Here is an 18231-nt window from a genome sequence, read left to right on the forward strand (position 1 = left end):
AGTATTTAATAATTGTTCATTTAATTTGCCTCTCAAAAGTCTATAAGTAATTTATTTGAAAATTTGGGTTTGGCTTATTTGGTCATTTTCTTCACATAATTTAGGGCCAACACCTTAATGGAATTTATTTAGAAACTTAATTAGGACTCACTAGTCATAGGGTTGACTTTGGTCAAACATTCAATAATATCATTTATTTGATAGAGCTAAACTAAAGCTTTTAGGGTTTTATCTTTTTATGGAATTTCTCCTTTATTATTTTATTTTTTTTATATGAGTGATGGATTGGGGTTATAAAATCATGTGTTGACTAATTTAATCACTTCTATATTTTTGGTCACTAATAATATTTAATTATTAGTTAAACTACCTTTTTCTCCAAAATAGAGTTTGACCTCATTTGATGAGTTTGACTTATATGTCATTAACATTACATGTGTATATTTAATTAAGGCTTAATGTTAACCACTAGTTACTTTTAGTTTAGCTGACTAGGGTTTCATTCATGTGCCTAAGCATCACTCAGTTGGTGTGTTCATCTGTTGTTGACTTAAGTAACTTGTATTGTTTCAACTAGGATAAGAGCTACTTATGACTAAAGCACCATTTTCACTAAGTAGACTTAAGTGCTTTATGCAAATTATGACCAAAGCACACTTGGTCTTCACATGCTTCTTGTTGGCCAAGATGAGTGTAGTCGGCTTAGCTGAGTCCCCTAGTCAGCCTGGCCGACTCGTGCGGAACAGCAACCCGAGAAATTTTCCTAAAAGCCAAATTTGGTTCAAATCAAATCGGATTGAAACCAAATTTTGTAGGGGGATTCAAGAGGGTAGAGAGAAGCTGTTCACAAAAGATCAAACCCCGGAACTCAACACAAATCCAAGATCGTTCAAAACTCGACTCAAGAACGAAGAACGAACCGGGGAGAGGAAGGGTGTCTCGATCTACGTGCTCATCCCAAGAGGATTCGATTCCTTCGGTAGAAACAGTCACAAGGAGTCCTAGCATGAGTAGCAACAAATGGTTTGCGAAAAGACTAAGTGGGGAGGGAGATCGAGACTCGGTAAGATGAAGAACTCCATAACTCAAAATGAAATTCAAACACTAGACACAAGGTTTGAATCTATGCTGAACCACCACAGTTACGACCGTGCTTCCTGAGTATTCAAGTCTTACACAGATGATTCAGAACATCTGCGGATCACAGCATTCTACAGAGAGAGAGAAAACTGGAAAAATAAACTGAAGTGATAAGGATGGAGTGGAGCCACCCCCTCTTATTTAAAGAGTCTATTACACATTTCCACTTAGCCCCATGCTTCTATCCTATTTCTACTGAGCGAACCAGCTAACCCTAAGGCATTCTGGAACAACCCTTTGTACTAGTCTTGATCGGACGGCCCTCTTCCTGCTTGGACTTGCCGTCGCCTCGACGCAACCTCCAATATTACGCCACGTGCCACCCCGCTTCCTCGGAAGCTTTGCCCTGGGTTTTGAGGCCTAAACCCAGAAACCCGCCTCGAAGGTGGTTTTAGGCTCAACCACCAAACCGCTGCGAGTAGCATCCTCCGACGCATCCCCCACGTCCTAGTCCATGTCTAGCCCGTCCTCGACCACGTCGGCCCATGGTCCGCCTCCATGTGCTCCCGCTCATTGGTGTCCCAAGTGTCAGCCATTGTAGTGTCGCCTGGTTTCTCCAGTCCCTCGGTCATGACCTAGCACTCGCCCTTCACCACTCCCGGTCCATCAGCACGAGCCCGTATGACCTTCACCTTCGCCGTTGACCACCACCTTCAGACTCCACACTTGCACACCACAAGCTAAGAGACATGTTACACACACACACTCATGCCCCAATTAGTGCACCCGACTCAACCCAAGATGCTACATGTTGACAATCACTCATCACTCAATCCGAACCACATGGGCACATATCAACCTTGTGTTCATAATTTCCCCCTTGATGAGTGCATTGTCAACACCAACACACAGACACTTAGAGAAAAGAAAAAGAAGAAGAGAAACAAAGGAGCTCATTCAAATGACCAAAATCCAAACAAAGTCAAAATAGGTCAATTTGAAATGAGCAAAGCTTGGTCCCTAAAGACATGGGCAATGGCTCGACGCAACCAAGCAAAAGCAAAGCTAGCCCTCAAGAAGAGGCAACAGTCTCAACACTGCTATCCAAAGCCAAACACAGCTAGTCCCTCTAGAAAGAGGCAAAGGCTCAACACGACTAGCAAAGCACAGCTGAAAGTGCAACTCCCCCTGAACAAGTGCAACTCCTCACAAATGAATGCACGCTCAACAGGACTCCCCCTTGGGTCTCCCCCTTACCCAATGGTGTATGTGTACACTCCCCTTTATCGAGACATTCTCCCCCTTGTTGGGAAAAGACATAGTGGTGTTTGTGTTTGTTTCTCCCCCTTGTTGATACATGCACTTACTCAAGCACTTAGCAACAAGCACCCCCCTCAAAATATGCATGAAGTGTCTAGGATGCAGAAAATGCAGGAGTTTTAGGAGTATAGCAATTAGAGTGAAACGATGCTCTAAGTGGTACCGTTCTATGTGTGCAACAATATATACATGTGCTAGCAGATGCTCAAACTGATCATATGCATAAGATTGTGAAGTTTAAACATTTAGGTCAATTTTAAGCATTTCAAAGCAGGAGCTCACCACTAAAATAACACTTAGCATATGTAAGCAGGAAATCAGCCTAGTGCTAAGAAAAGTATACAAGGTGAACTACCCCTAACAATGGTCACTCATCATGCCAAAGACTTGTATTTAAAATAGATTTTAGATTTTCAAAGTTTGCAGCATTATACAAGTGTAAGCAAAGCATGTGAGTGAGAGAGGTTGTAAGCATTTGTCTTGTCTAACTTTTCAACCAGGCGCAACCTATGCTAGATAGCAATCAGAAGGCACTGGTCTCAATCATCCACTACCCTGCTCGAGTTCATTCCAAAGTGCAAATGGAAAGCAGTCTCAATACAGTAAGGTGGGACAAGTGCAAACCTATCTCAATCTTTCTGATTTCACTTATCTTGAATCAAATTTTAGCACAGTATTTTTTTTATCAAGACAATGAATGACTCAAAGCAAGAGACATAGCAACCTAGCATACTAGTGATAGCATAAGCAATCTCAACACATCCTACACATGCTAGTTGCCAATCTCAACGGTGAACAAATTTTCAAATTTAGCAGAAATTAAACATGTTCACAATTTGAAAACAAGCTTATCTCAACAACTATGTATCAGTATGAGCAAAGTGAGCCTAAGCTTTCCCAAGCACCATCATGTACACATAGAACATACTACTCAGAGCATAGTTTCAATCTAACAGCTATACAAGTGAAGCTCAAAATGTTGTATGGTACATGATGAGATGCAATGCAATATGATACAAACACAAAACAAAAACTACTATACACTAAAAAAACTTCCCTCCACTAAAAAGGAAAACACACACCCAACTCCCCCCCGCAAGCAACCAAAAGTGGCTTGGTCTAGGGGTTTGGTGACGATATTGGCAAGCTGTTTCTGGGTTTCAACATTGATCAGGTCAATGTCCCCTTTCTCATAGTGGTCGCACAGGAAGTGAAAGCAGACATCTATGTGCTTGATCTTGGAATGTAGCACTAGGTTTTTGTCTATGCTTATGGCACTAGTGCTATCACAAAGCAAAGGCACTCTCTCAAAGCTCAGGCCAAAATCTCTCAGTGTGGCTATCATCCAAAGCAATTGTGAGCAACAGCTAGCGACAGCAACATACTCAGCCTCTATGGTGGATTGCGCTATGCTGGATTGCTTGCGAGAGGAGCAAGACACAAGAGAAGAACCCAAAAACTGACACGTCCCATAAGTAGACTTGCGATCAAGATGACACCCCACGAAATCTGCATCGGAATACCCACAAAGAAAGAGACTCGAAGCAGTAGAATACCAAAGCCCAAACTCAAGGGTAAATCGAAGGTACCTAAAGATCCTCTTCACCGCTTGGCGATGAGAGGTACGCGGAGATGCCTAAAATCACGTGCATAGACACACTGCAAAGTGTACATCTGGCCGCGTCACCGTTAAGTACAGGAGTGAGCCGATCATGCTCCTGAACTCCTTCTAGTCCACTAGCTCGCTATTCTCATCGTCATCCAGCACCGTCATGGTGGACATGGGCATCGAAAGAGTCTTGGCCTCGCCCATGTAGAACTTCTTCAGGATGTCCTTCATGTATTTGCCTTGATGCACAAACGTCCCATCTCAGGTCTGCTTGATCTGAAGCCCGAGGAAGAAGTTGAGCTCACCCATCATGCTCATCTCAAACTCCCTGCTCATAGTATCTACAAACTTGGCCATAAGAGCATGAGAGGAACCACCAAAGATGATATCATCCATGTAAATCTGCACTATCAGGATATCATTGCCTTGCTTGAGGAGAAAGAGCGTTTTATCTACATAACCCATTTTAAAACCCTTGGCCAACAGAAAGGTTTTTAGATGCTCATACCAGGCTCTAGGGGCTTGTTTCAAACCATACAAAGCTTTTTGAAGTTTGTAAATGTGGTTTGGAAACTTGGGATTTTCAAAACCTGAGGGTTGTTTCACATAGACCTCCTCCTCTATATACCCATTTAAGAAAGCACTCTTAACATCCATTTGAAAAAGCTTGAACCCTATTGATGCAACAAAGGCAAGCAAGATCCTAATTGCTTCTGAGCAGCAATAGGGGCAAAAGTCTCTTCGTAGTCTATCCCCTCCTTTTGATAGAACCCCTGGGCAACCAACCTAGCCTTGTTCCTAATAACCACCCCATCTTCCCCTTGTTTGTTTTTTAAAACCCATTTTGTGCCTATTGGGTGACAATCTCGTGGAGGTGGAACTAGGTGCCAGACTTGGTTTCTTTCAAAGTTTTCTAACTCCTCGTGCATGGCATTGATCCAATTAGCATCAGAAAGTGCATGTACAACATCTTGTGGTTCAAAAGATGCTACAAAAGCAGAATGAGCAAAGTGAGCAAGTTGGTTAGACCCGGATCAAGTGGCAAGCTCACCAAGTTCACCGATCATTTGTTGAGGTGGGTGATGACGCTAAATGTGTCGTGGCGCCTCTCTAGTTAAAGTTGCCTCCCCTCAACAGCAGCTGGATCTCCACTAGGTACAGTAGGAGCAATGCCTGACTCCATCGCCCCCAAGTAGTGGAAGAAGTCACGTCTAGGCCAAAAGTCATTGTGGTGGAAGCTGGATCGACTAGGGTAGCTGGTGGGGGTAGCTCGGGATCACCCCAGTCTCCATCTTCCTGCTCATCCTCCACAAAGATACTCCTGCCCATCTCCTTATCATCTACATGCTCAAAGACCAACAAAAGTACGTACCACTTCCCCCCAACAGAATGAACCCGAGCAGGACCAACAGTGCCCATATGAAGAAGCTCACCGGGTCATTTGGTCATCACCTTGGTGACTGGGGGGTGCGAAGCGGCTGCCATCTTGCCGACAAGGGTGGCAAACCAAATCCTTCTCAAACTTCAATGGGGGAAATCCTTGGATAAGGTCCATAGAACTTAGCCTTGCAAGCAAGTCAAAGCTCAGATGTCCCAGCAGTCTCCTATGCCACTTTCACAAATCAGAAGAAGGTTTGGCCACCAAGCAATGAGAGGGTTCAGAAAGAGGAGAAAGATCAACTCAAAAGACCCAGCCAAAAGGCAAAATTCAGCAAATCAAACCCCACACAAATCCAAAACACAGGAACACCTAGGCTTAAAGCGCACTTCATAGTTGTCCTCAAGGAGTTGCGACACCGAAACTAGATTAAAATGCAAATTGGACACCAAAGCAACATCCTTGAGAACAAAGTTCTTGTTCACCCAAATGGTGCCACAAGACAAGACCTTACCCCTGCTATTGTCCCTGAAAGTGATGTACTCCTTTCCAATCACGAGGTCAAGGCTGGAGAACCATTTGCTATTTTTGGTCATGTGGTGCGAACATCCAGAATCCATGAGCCACGTGTTCTCCTGGCCTCCGTCCTACATCAATAAAAATACATAGGGTGAGCAAATGGTGTAACACTAGGGTTAGAAAACTGAGGAGAAAGCCATTGTTGTGTCATTTGCCTAGAAGGAAAAGTGTTAGAAAAAACACCAAACATCCCATGTCCCATGGGAGGATAGCGATCACCACGATAGGGAAAACGTGGTCCACTAAAGCTATGGGAACTAAAGCTGCCTCCACGAGGTCCTTGTCCAAACTGCTTACGACCAGAACCTCGCTGGGCAAGACCACCATGCGGTCTCATAGCTTGAGGCCTAGCACCTTGAGGCATTACACCTCTAGGCCTAGCGTTGTGCCTCTGAACCGGTGGGTCATGTATGCCATGGGGAGGGTAGTACATGTTCCTACCGTTGACCTTGAACTCCTGATGCTCATCTCTTTTCCTTTTAAAGCAAAACTCAACCAAGTGACCATCCCTATGGCAATACTCACAGTAGCTCACCTCTCTCCTAGGTGGTGCTCTCTTGTGTTTATGGTTCAATTTGGGTGGCTGTGGTGCTCTAGGAAGGGGATCACTAGAGATGTAGGGTAGTGTGTCAAGTGGGTTCCTAAGATGGTTTAGTTTTGGAATCCACACTTATTTCTGAGGTGGAGCTTTTGGAGGCTCTACAAACACTCCATCTTTCACAGTGGGTGGGTTAGGCTTAGGTGGAGTGACTTTGATGAACTTGGGACTAGTGGTAGGTTTCTCAGCAGGTTTTAGACCACTCGAATCTCTAATCTTTCCATAGAAATTTTCACTCCCATCCTTAGCAGCAAAGCCTAATCCCGGTCCACTAGTTCCCCTCTTGAACTGGCTATCCATCATCCCCAACTATGGCTCTCCGCTCGACACCTAGCTCAAGATCGACCAAAGGTATGTGTTTTCTTCTTCAGTTCGCATCTTGTTGTGTCGGCAACCAGCAACCTCAAGCTCCAAAGCCTCACACAAGGCACACTTAGCAGAAATAGGCGCACACACAGCATCTGAGCTAGCCTTCTCAAGCACAGCAATCCTAGTGGTTTTCTCCGCTAACTCAGACTGCAAAGTGGGACAAGATTAACAAGCACCAAGCAAGCTAGATCTAGACTTCAACTCATCGCGCTCATCTAGCAAAGTGGCATACTTGGTTTGCAATGTGGTGATGTTCGACATGTGAATAGCACACTCATCACATTTGGTCTCATCGGTCACCACCACAGAAGCTCTCACAGACTCAAGTTCCATAAGCGCGGCCTTGTACTTCTCCTTTTACTCTTTCCTATCCTTAGCTACATGCATAAGTAACTTGTCCTAACTAGCCAAAGCAGTCATAAGCTCATTTACCTCAGCGATGAGTTCATTAGCAGAAAGGGATACCTAGGAGTTAGTGTCGTCATCGTTCCTATAGGATCTTTGTATGGCCTAGAGGGGGGTGAATAGGCCTATCAAAACAAAAACTCAAACACAAATCAAATTCCCCAAGCGACACTACCGCGCTTTACTAGTGGCACTGCCACACCAACAAAGCGGCACTACCACACCTATAGACAAGAGTAAACCACAATTCAAAATCTAGCCAAGGAAATTTAGATCGAGTAAATTCCTGAGCCTTCTATAGGTACTAGCAACCTAGAGGACCAACTAGAAGAGGTAGCACCACCACTAATTTGTAGATCGAGAGCAAACCCTAGAAACACCTCATGCACAAATATGACACGTAAATAAGCACAAGTGACACAAGGATTTATCTCGTGGTTCAACTCACCATCAAGGCTTGTCTACCTCCACATTGTTGAGGTTAGCCACAAAGGCTTAGGCTTTGTGACCCTACCTCGTTCTCAAGTCAAGAGAGCTAACTCTTGAGATGAGTAGAGTTTCACTAGATGATTGGGGTGATTACAAACCTCCCGAGGCTGCCACACGAGATGGCAAGCTCCACGGGCGATGCTCTAGCAAGCTAGGAGCAAAGCTTCAAGAGTAACAAATGCAATCCACCGCCTTGAACATGAACCAAGTGCTTTTGAAGTTGGAGAACAAGTGGATCTAGTCTCTAATCAAGTTTGGAGCATTTTTCTTTCAAGGATTTGATGAGAAATCACAAGGGAAGGCTTGAGAGGTTGAGAGCTCCAATGGAGAAGAGAGAGAGGGTGTTCCTAAGCTCTTGGCATCGGTCTGAGGGTTGGAAGGAAGAAGGTGACCATTGTGGGAAAGAGGAGGAGGTATAAATACCCTCCACTCCAATGGCCAGTTAAGTCACGGCAGTACCGCTCTCCTTATGCGGTAGTGCCACACCAGCCAGAAACAACAAAGGATAGGAAATGAAAAATATGCTGCTTAGGCTGAGACTTTGAGGATGTATTTTGTGGAGATATGAGCATTTAGTTGCACATTCAAGCTTGTGTATTGTATCCCCCTTTATAGTGCGGATTTTCCTACACTCAATTTCAAAATATGAAATGAAATAAACGCCTTTGAGTTCCATGCCGTCATCTTTTGTAATTGGGGGCTCCACCATTACATGAATCATCCTCTTGTGTGTATTTCCTGCTTGTCATCTCGATAAATCTCATTAGCTCTCTAGTTGCGTGGTTATTATCACCAAAACCCACAATTAGGGCTTGATTGCACTTACAATCTCCCCCTTTTTGGTGATTGATGATAACCCAATTAGAGCTTACAAAAGATATTAGTATAAACTGAGATTTTTGAGTCATGAGTGTAAAGACTCCCCCTAAATGTGTGAATGGAGAATTGAATTCTCAATATGGCATTAGAGGCCATAATTCACAATTTTAGTTAAGTGATGGAGCTTCTAATACACCTATGCTTCTGTGGGGTGCTGCACACTATGTCAAATAATACCGTGATGCGTATGATAGTTATGCAATCAAAGAGCTAAGCCAGATGGGTGCGGCACTACTTCTCCATTGCCGCGACACTGCCTTAGTGCGGCACTGCCAGGCTAATGTGCAGTACTACCGCACGATTGACTGTAGCACAGAACTGAGAACAGACACCACACAGTAGCTACTCAGAAAAAATCTAATCAAAGCATAAAAATGATAAGCTAGAATCATCACACACTAATACATGTCCATATCCAAAATAATACAGAGAACTTAGGTAGCAATGTTACAATAAAAATAGAGTTTTGAGCAACTCTCAAACTCACACCTAGAACTAACTCTCAAAGGATAGGACATCAAGACTCTAAGCTGCTAAAAAGTTCATACCCCTCTCAATTCTTCTAATTTCTTCTCCCCTTTGGCAACAAGCACCAAAAAGAGGAAAAGAAACAAAGAAAGGTACACCTCAATCACTCTCCTCTTGAATGTTCTCCCAATCAACATCCTCAGCATCACCATCATCATCATCATCATCATCGTCGTCGTCGTCGTCGTCGGAGACTACCGCCCCACCTTGGCGGTGAGTAGTGGAAGTGTAGCGTGAAGACCGATGAATCTGTGACAATGTCTAACCAAGCTCCTCCTCCTCCTCCTCCTCAAGGTCTGTGTCTGACAAGCTAGGAAGGTCGTCAAACCTAGGAGGTGACTGTGGTGGTGGTAGCGGTGGAAGATCGGCCTTGTCCCTATACTCACGGCTCTCCAACCGAGTCTGGTATGTCGTGACGGCTGCGTAGGTGGACAAACTGAATAAGGCCTTAATCCACTTGCCAATCTTGCTCTTCTTCTTTCCGCTACAGGAATTAGCATGAGAGGACTCTAGGATGTCCTCAGCTACTGTAGAAGAGTGTCTCGCGGGTGCACTAGTTCTGGTGGCATGGGTCTTCTCAATCTTGTACTTCTCATGCAGTCCATCCTTCTCAAATCTATAGCCTGTGACCCTCTCAATCATAAACATTAGATAAGGAGCATAGGGTAGCCCCTTCCTACCATCCTCCATAGCAATCCAAAGCTCTCGCCACATGAAGTGAGTAACACAAAACTTATCCCCACCAGGTGCAAACCTAGCAAGAACATTCCTCACATACCCATTAAGATTAGAAGCAGTTCCATCTTTGGGATTAATGGTGTGCCTGATTAAGTTGTTCAAAATATAATAAAAACTCTTTAGGCCCTTCACCTTCCCATCAGCCACCGTCCTGTCAATCCACATGTAGGCAATGTCTCTGACCTCTGCTCTGCGCTCATCATGTATGTATGTGAAACCATGCTCCTCCTCACTGAAACCCAACAAGCGACAGAAGGTAATGTAATCAATCCTATAGTGTCTACCCTTTGTCATCCAGTGAATCTCATCGGTAGCAATGTCGTAGTAGAAGGTAGCGTGAAACTGAGCAAGCACCTTCACATTCTAGTTGTACCGGAATCCCATCAAGTCAGAGAGGCCAAACCTATCACAAGCGATGATGACCTTGTCAAACTCAGGGTCATGCTTTGCCTCCAACTCTTGCCAATCAACATACTGCATCTTCATAATCTTGGACTTCTTAGAGTTGAAGATCATAGAGGCATAGAAGTTGGAATGAAACTCATTCCAAAACATATAATCAATCCCTTGATCCTTGGGCACAACATAGGGATTTTCCTCTCTTGCCTCTTCCACCATCTTGTACTTGCCCATGTACTTGACCACAGGATGCGGCCTTGTGTCATTAGTCCTCCTCTCCACCACATCCTCTGTGTAATCAACCATGTATGCACCATTGTACTGCTCAATGTGTGGTGGAGTGGCTAGGCATGCGTTAGAAGGAATAACACGACCAGCCATCTAGAGAGCCTCCTCCTGCTACATCTGATAGTCTCTACTCTCTCTGCCTCCTGCACCACTACTCGAGCTAGCTACCCTGCTGCTGCTAGCCCCTGCTAGTCCTCTTCGCCCACTACCACAGCGAGGAACTTGCTTATCTCTTGGAGCATTTGGATCAAACCTTCTCTTTACCCTTCGCTCATCATCACCTCTAGAGGCCATCTATGCAAAAAGATATAGAACCATGAGGAACTGCATCAATGGAGAGTAGATGTGGACCTAAGGAATGACTTAAATAAACAAGGAGAGTCAAATTGTGAACCCTAGGGACATTTGATATGGCACTGCCCCAAGAAGTGCGGCACTGCCGCTCCTAGGTGCGGCACTGCTACACCTGTTGTTTTAACTGGTTCACAACTTGCTTTGCCAAGTTTATTCACTTTATCCTCAAGCCTACTTCTAAACCATTACACAATCTCAGAATATGCAGTTCTACAAAGTAATGGATTTAATTGGGCTAAACTCGAGAGTGCTTATGACATGTATAGATTTCAATTTTTGAGACATGATTGCAGTAGATATAGTGAGTCAACCATTGAACCAAGAGCACAGGAGTGAACAACACTACTGCCAAGAGTGCGGCACTACCACACCTTGGGCACAGCACTACCGTGGTGCCCACATTGGCTCCATGAGTGAATCACAATATCTATTTCAATCAACACCCAAAGCATGTTCTACACAGCCTAGCAATCACAAATCACCGAGCCCATTTGAGAGAAACCATCACATTGCATAGATTGGGGAGGATTAGGGTTTTCACCTATGGTTTCATGGATTGGAGAGGGGAGAGAAGAAGCTGCTCAGCTTAGGAGCAGCAGTGACCACCGATAGCACGAGAGAAGGCCTGTGGACGACGCAGCAGTGTCAGACGGTGGCCTGCTAGAGGGCGACGGCGACGCGCGGTGGAAACATGAGCGAGAGAAAGAGAGAGGCGCTGTTGGTGGGAGAGAGAGAGGAAGGGGGGAGTTACTGCAGGCCATATGGAGTTAAGAGGTAAAGGAAATGGGCCCCACATTAACTGCTGTCGTGGCCCAACTACTGGGCGCAATTTCATAGTGCGGCACTGCCGCATCCCGGGCGCGGCACTGCCGCAGGGAATGTGCGGTACTGCTACACCCCGCAGATAGTGAGGGTTAGCTGTTAACTAAATAGCTCTATATAAATATGATATGGACACATATCATAGGCATATTATGATCAGCAACAGATAATCAATACAAGCAATGACCATAATACACCTATTAGTTAGATAAAGCATTTTGAAACACATGAATTAAATATTTTGACAAACCTTTTCTTAGATACTAGTTGATCAATCAAAGGTGTGCTAAACATCAAACCGCATTACGAGACTCAAGTATATTTAGCTCACTATGCAAATCATAAAACCTTGACTCATCGAGAGGCTTAGTGAAGATATCGGCTAGTTGCTTTTCGGTGCTCACATGGCGAATTTTGATATCTCCTTTGGTTTCGTGGTCTCTCAAGAAATGATGTCGTATGTCTATATGTTTGGTTCTTGAGTGGCTTATGGAATTGTTTGCAAGTTTTATGGCACTTTTATTGTCACACAAGAGTGGGATTTTGGTAAAGCAACATCCAAAATTATGAAGGGTTTGCCTCATCCAAAGTAGTTGAGCGCAACAAGCACCGGCTGCAACATACTCGGCCTCGGTAGTGGAAAGGGCTACACAATTTTGGTTTTTAGAACTCCAAGATACTAGAGACCATCCAAGGAATTGACATGTCCCCTAAGTGCTTTTTTGATCTACCTTGCAACCGGCGTAATCGGAATCCAAATAGCCAAGTAGATCGAACTTAGAGCCCTTAGAATACTACAAGACAAGGTTAGGAGTGTGTACTAAATATCTAAAAGGACCTAGGATGTCGCCTGGAGGGGGTGAATAGGCGTTTCTAAAAATTAACACATTTAAAAGTGAAAACAATTTAGTAATGAGAGTTTCCAAAGTGGAAACTCCAAATCAGAGTAATATAACCCCTCACAAGTTAGCCGACGAGTATATAAACAATACTAAATGAATCTACGAGCCACAACCTAGCAACACAAAGATTAATGCAGTGAATAGATAAAATCAATGCAGAGGCTAATACCAGACGTGTCTAGTATATACGATTCCAGCAGCATAGCCCCAAACTTGCTCCTTTCAATTTCAAACTTCAATCCAACCTGTAGGCACCCACTAAATATGGTGCCACACACAGGTAACCTACACAAGAGCTGGAGCAACACAAATATCAAATAAAATATGAATTAAGACACAATATTTGTTTTACCGAAGTTCGGACTCCATTGAGGGGGCTACGGGTGACCCAGCGAAGGTCAGCCCTAGAGGGTACCAAGAAGGTCACTCTAGCCAGAGTCTTTTCCAACTCCTTTTCCTCCTTCCACTAGTTGATTCCTTCCCTTGCAGCGGTGGAATCGACCATTACAGACTTTCCGAGGCACACCACAATCTCTCGGGTGCTCTCCGGTGACGCCTAGTCGTCTAGGACCAAAGAGTCTAAGAGTAACAAATGTAAAGCACAAAGATCGATAATATGCACAAGTGCTCAAGTGGTGGCTTGCTCTCTTTTTTGAATTCTCTCTCAACCCACAAATGGATTTGGCAAATTAGATCAATCACTCACTAAGAGAGGGTTGGAGAGTGTTTGCAAGGCTCAAAAATGTGGGAGAGGATCAGCAGAATCAGTAGCCTCCAAAGGTGGAGGCTTGGGGGTATTTATAGCCCCCTTGAAAAACTAGCCGTTTTCTAGCCGTTGAGCCCATACCGAACACGTCCGGTATGACTTGCACTGCGCCAACTGAAATGACCCCGATTTCCATGATGGGAAATCTACAGCATCAAAGCGTAATAAGACCATTGAAGATCATATTACCCAAATTCTAGTCGAATATCATATCCATATAACGATAATATCAGAGTACAAATAGTGCGGAATTATATAATTTATTACATCACCGCATTGGCGGAATCAAAAGTAGCATTCATTTAGAATAGCTTGAAGATAAGATCGCCAAACTCGAGTGTAGACACGAACCCCTCATCCGTCAAACTCCTTGGAGCTATACTCCTCAGCAGAACCTGTGTGCCAAAATTTATCAGTATGATTTGTACTGGCCACTCCCATCCCTATGAGCATTGCTTTGTGGAAATTGGATGCAAGTTGGACATAGTCAAAGGAACCTGTAAAGCTAGGTTTTCCTATGCATTAGCATATCAAGTAAATAATAATAGTTTGTCAAGTTTTAACACCATTCCCACACATTCCACCTCATTCCCTTTCCCGAGCCAGGTTTCAATCTAGGGATCGACATACCACCATCTCCATATATACCCTCTTCATACCATACCATCGCTCAAACGATAGGCCAACTCCCTCTCGGCACTATCTCAAGGCCCGTAGCCCTTGGCTATGACCGACTCTCTCTCATGGGGGAAGAAAAGAAGGACTCATCTCATTATCTAGTTTAAGTGAAATCTAGGAAAGGTCCATAGCCGACACATCGGCACATGTATCGATCGATCAACCATACACTCTGTAGATCTTTTACATAACCACAAGATCTGCCTTCCTCGCTGACTGTCGTCAACTAGGCTGATTTCGGCCGCTTGCTAGCCTAGGATAATGCCACTCTACCATTTAGCCCTGGTTCACCCCAAGTCAAGTCTGGGGTGGCTAAAACTGTGAGTCATGAGCTGGGTCCATAAGGTCTCCATGAAGTCTTGGAAGGGTGGGGGGGGGGGCGGGGAATCCTCCACGCCCCATACCTCCTTACACTGTCCGCTATCAACCTAGCAGTAGTGGCAATATCCTACCAAGTAGTCTAGCCGTCCCGCACCATATAGGGCGAGTGGTACATAAGGCTTCCTGGTGAATCTGAGTACTAGTAAGTCCTTAGGGATGACCAAGCCAGAATGTCTTCATCAAGGTTTCCATTTATCGTGCCACCACAACACCTCCATCCTGGGCTCCTCCCATCATAGATTCACACCCAGGACCACCTCATATACCATTTACCCACCATAGGTATCCATTTCTAGGGGTGCCCAGGTAGCATCCCATAGCAAGACTTGCCATAGGCTCATCGTATACTCCCACTTGGTTGACACAACCCTCACCCTCCACACACCCAAGTCACACACGCAACACTCTCCCCATAGTCTAGATAACACCAGTTTCCACCACGCATATAGTATAAGCGTAGTAGAAGTATAAGTAATGAAATATATAGCAGTAAGTGTGTGTCTAGCCTAATAGCAGGGTATGTAGGGGTAAGGTTGCATCAAGGTAAAGGCTTTCAAGCAAGCATACTACCATGCAAGTCCTATCATAATATGACTATAGCAGTAAAGTAAAGCGATAGCAGTTCTATGTTAGCCATGCGTAATAGGTGCTATGAGATTGGGTGGGATGTGGCACCTTCAGTGTAGTCATCTCCATTCTTCTCACGGTACTCACGGTCCTTGTCCATCAGGTTCTCCTCCGAGTCTGCATTGTTCATATTATAGTCGCGTTAGCGACGTCTATAGAATAGCACAAAGAAGCAATAGAAATTCAAAAGAGCCAAATGCACTCAAACATGGGTTCATTGCGTAGAGCTTGTTTTTAGATGAATTTTGGTCCTGGTCTCGTATTTTTTGGAGGTCGTATGAATTAGTTATGAATTTCTGAAGTTTAAATCATTTCTGAATTTGGATAAAGGCTGAATTAATCCTGGGCTGACACGTGTCACGGTGTGATGGGTCCACGTGGCATGATGACATCAGTATGATGTTAGCATGACATCATCGTCTCAGCTTCGAGCTGCCAGGTGGGGTCCAGCGGACGTCAACATGACATCAGCAATGTCACCAGTTCCGACAGGTGGGTCCAGAGACTCTTGAGTCACTGACAGGTGGGTCCAGAGTGGCTGTGCCACTGACATGTGAGGCTAGGTCAATGGTCAACATTGATCGGTCAATGGTCGATACGGGCTGGGTCTCAAACGGGCCTTGGTGGGCTCGAGTTGGGCTGGTGTGGGTCGGGCTGACCCGGACACGTGGCGTGCTGTGGCGCTACCACGTGGCGTAGTTGGGCTCTTACTGGGCTTCGTTTCCTGGCTGTGGGCTTGAGGGCGGCTCACGGTGGACCCAAGTTCATAGTCCATGGACCTAAGGCAGGGTCCATGCTGGACCGAGTCCATCGTCATTTCCCTTCGGCTCGGCTCATGTGCACCGGGTGCAGGGCTACGCTGCTCAACTCGCTCCTTCTCCTCTGTTTCTACCACGGCGCGCTTCCACCGGTGACGTGCTCACCGGCAAGCTTCCGCAACAGTTTAGGCATCCAATTGAGGTGGGGAAAAGCCTCCCCACACCATGGCGACTGCAACGGTGGAGTCAGGGCGACGGATGGTGCATCCTAAGTCACTAGTCACGGTGAACGGCGGTTCGAGCACAACCGGCGTGCGGGAATAGCGTGGGTGCAACAGCATTGGCTGGTTCTGTGGTGCGTGTGGGCGTCACAATGCACCAGCGGGCATGTTGGGTAGGTCAAGGGGTCCTCCAGGGCCTCCGGTGGCTTTGGCCATGGTGGCGGTCTTCTGATAACGTCGACGGTGTCGGTGTGGGGGCTATGGCCTTGGAGGGGCGTCACAGTGGGGAGTGTAGGCTCCTACAGATCCATGTGGACACGGCGAGGGCGTCTAGAGCTCAAGATAGGACTTCCGGTTCCCAGGTGGCCGGTAGGGTCTTCCCGGCGGCCTCGGCGACATGGTGACGACGGTGAGGTGCGCAGGTCACTACGGGCTCCAGCGGGGTGGTCATGGCGTGCGCATGAGTTACCCATGGCTTATGTTTACAGGATGGGCGAGTCAAGGAGGCACCAGGCGCTTCCAGCAGTATTGGCCACGGTGGTCGATGCTCTGACCGGTGGTTGGGTGCTCGGACCAGTGGTCTGGTGCTCGGCACGGTGGTCTGGTGCTCGGACCGGTGGTTGGGTGCTCGGACCGGTGGTCTGGTGCTCGGCATGGTGGTCTGGTGCTCGGAGGTGGTCTGGTGCTCTGGTGGTGGCTGCGCCATGGCGGCAGCATCGTGAGCGTGGCATGCGTGCTCGGCTACGGTGTCCAGGGGACTTGGAGAGGTCTACAGCGTCCAAGGGCTCGAGGGTGGTCACAGTCAATGTGAGTGTGCTGTGCTGGTGTGCCTAGAGGCCGGGGATGGCCTTGGCCTACGCACTCACGATATGGAGCGCCATGGCTAGAGTAGCAAGGTCTAGTGGCAAGCAGGGAATGAACCGGGGCTCACCGTAGGTGTTGTGGAAGAGGGGATAGCGGTGCAGTGACGAGTTGCGGCTATGTAGCTCTAGAAACAGTGTCGTGCAGTGCCGACCCACGACCGTGATGACGACGATGGCGTCGCCCTTGGTTCCGGCGACTTCGACAGCGCGCAGGGCTCTGATCCTCCTCTCACGATCTCCTTCTCAGCCCTCCACTCTCGGTGTGGTACGGCTGCTGGGCCACCAAGCGGCGGCGGAGGCTGAGGGAGAGGCTAAGGCGCCGGGCATGAGCGGCGTGCGGGCTGGCTTTATAGCTGAGCGCCATGCCTCCCATGGCAGATGGCATCGTGTGGTGGAGGCGTGTGCATCGCATCCGACGGTGGTACAGGGTTGTGTGGGCGCGACGCAAGGGGACAGGGTCATGCCCCAGGCGTGACCCCCTGGCCCGCCCCTGCCACTGCTGTCGGGCACCGGTTGCGTAGGCGGTTGAGGCATGGGTGAGGAAGACAACACTGTAGACGGGGGTGGCTGACATGTGGGGTCTAGTGGGCAGCGGCTACGAGCGAGGCAGACGGGTGCGCGGGCGATGCGCTGGGCCGGCTCATGGGCCACGTACGTGCGCTGGGAAGACAGGAAGGGTTGGCAGGCCGGTTGGGCTGGCTGGCTGGCACAGGCCGAGCACGCCGAGGCTGCTTGCGAGGCCTACATCCTTTCTCTTCTTTTTCTATTTTGTTTTTCATTTCATTTCTTTTGTTTGAATTCGAATTTGGTTCTAAAATTTGAATTCCAAATTGGTGCACCTAATTTATTGGAGTTGTTAAGCATATCATAACTCAAATGGAAATCCAAATCACATTTTGAATAATCAATGTATGCAACACTTATTTGTTAGAATTTAAATAAACACAATTAACTAATGACATGCCATGCTTATGTGTTAACTTGGGTTGGGGTTAGACCTAATGCATCTCTTAGGTTGGGTTACTATACATGACACTCATCATCACATGGGAGTTCTAAGAAAATTTTTGTAGTTGGTATTTTTAGTGTGTGGATTTTTGGGTTGTTACACCAACGGTCATTGAGATAAAAGTATGTGAGGTGTCAGAACTCCCGAGGCTTGCCGGGACTTCTGACCGCCGGAACTCCTGACCAACTCCT

The sequence above is a fragment of the Miscanthus floridulus genome, chromosome 16, assembly GCF_019320115.1.
Source record: "Miscanthus floridulus cultivar M001 chromosome 16, ASM1932011v1, whole genome shotgun sequence".
In the NCBI taxonomy this organism is placed as follows: domain Eukaryota; kingdom Viridiplantae; phylum Streptophyta; class Magnoliopsida; order Poales; family Poaceae; genus Miscanthus; species Miscanthus floridulus.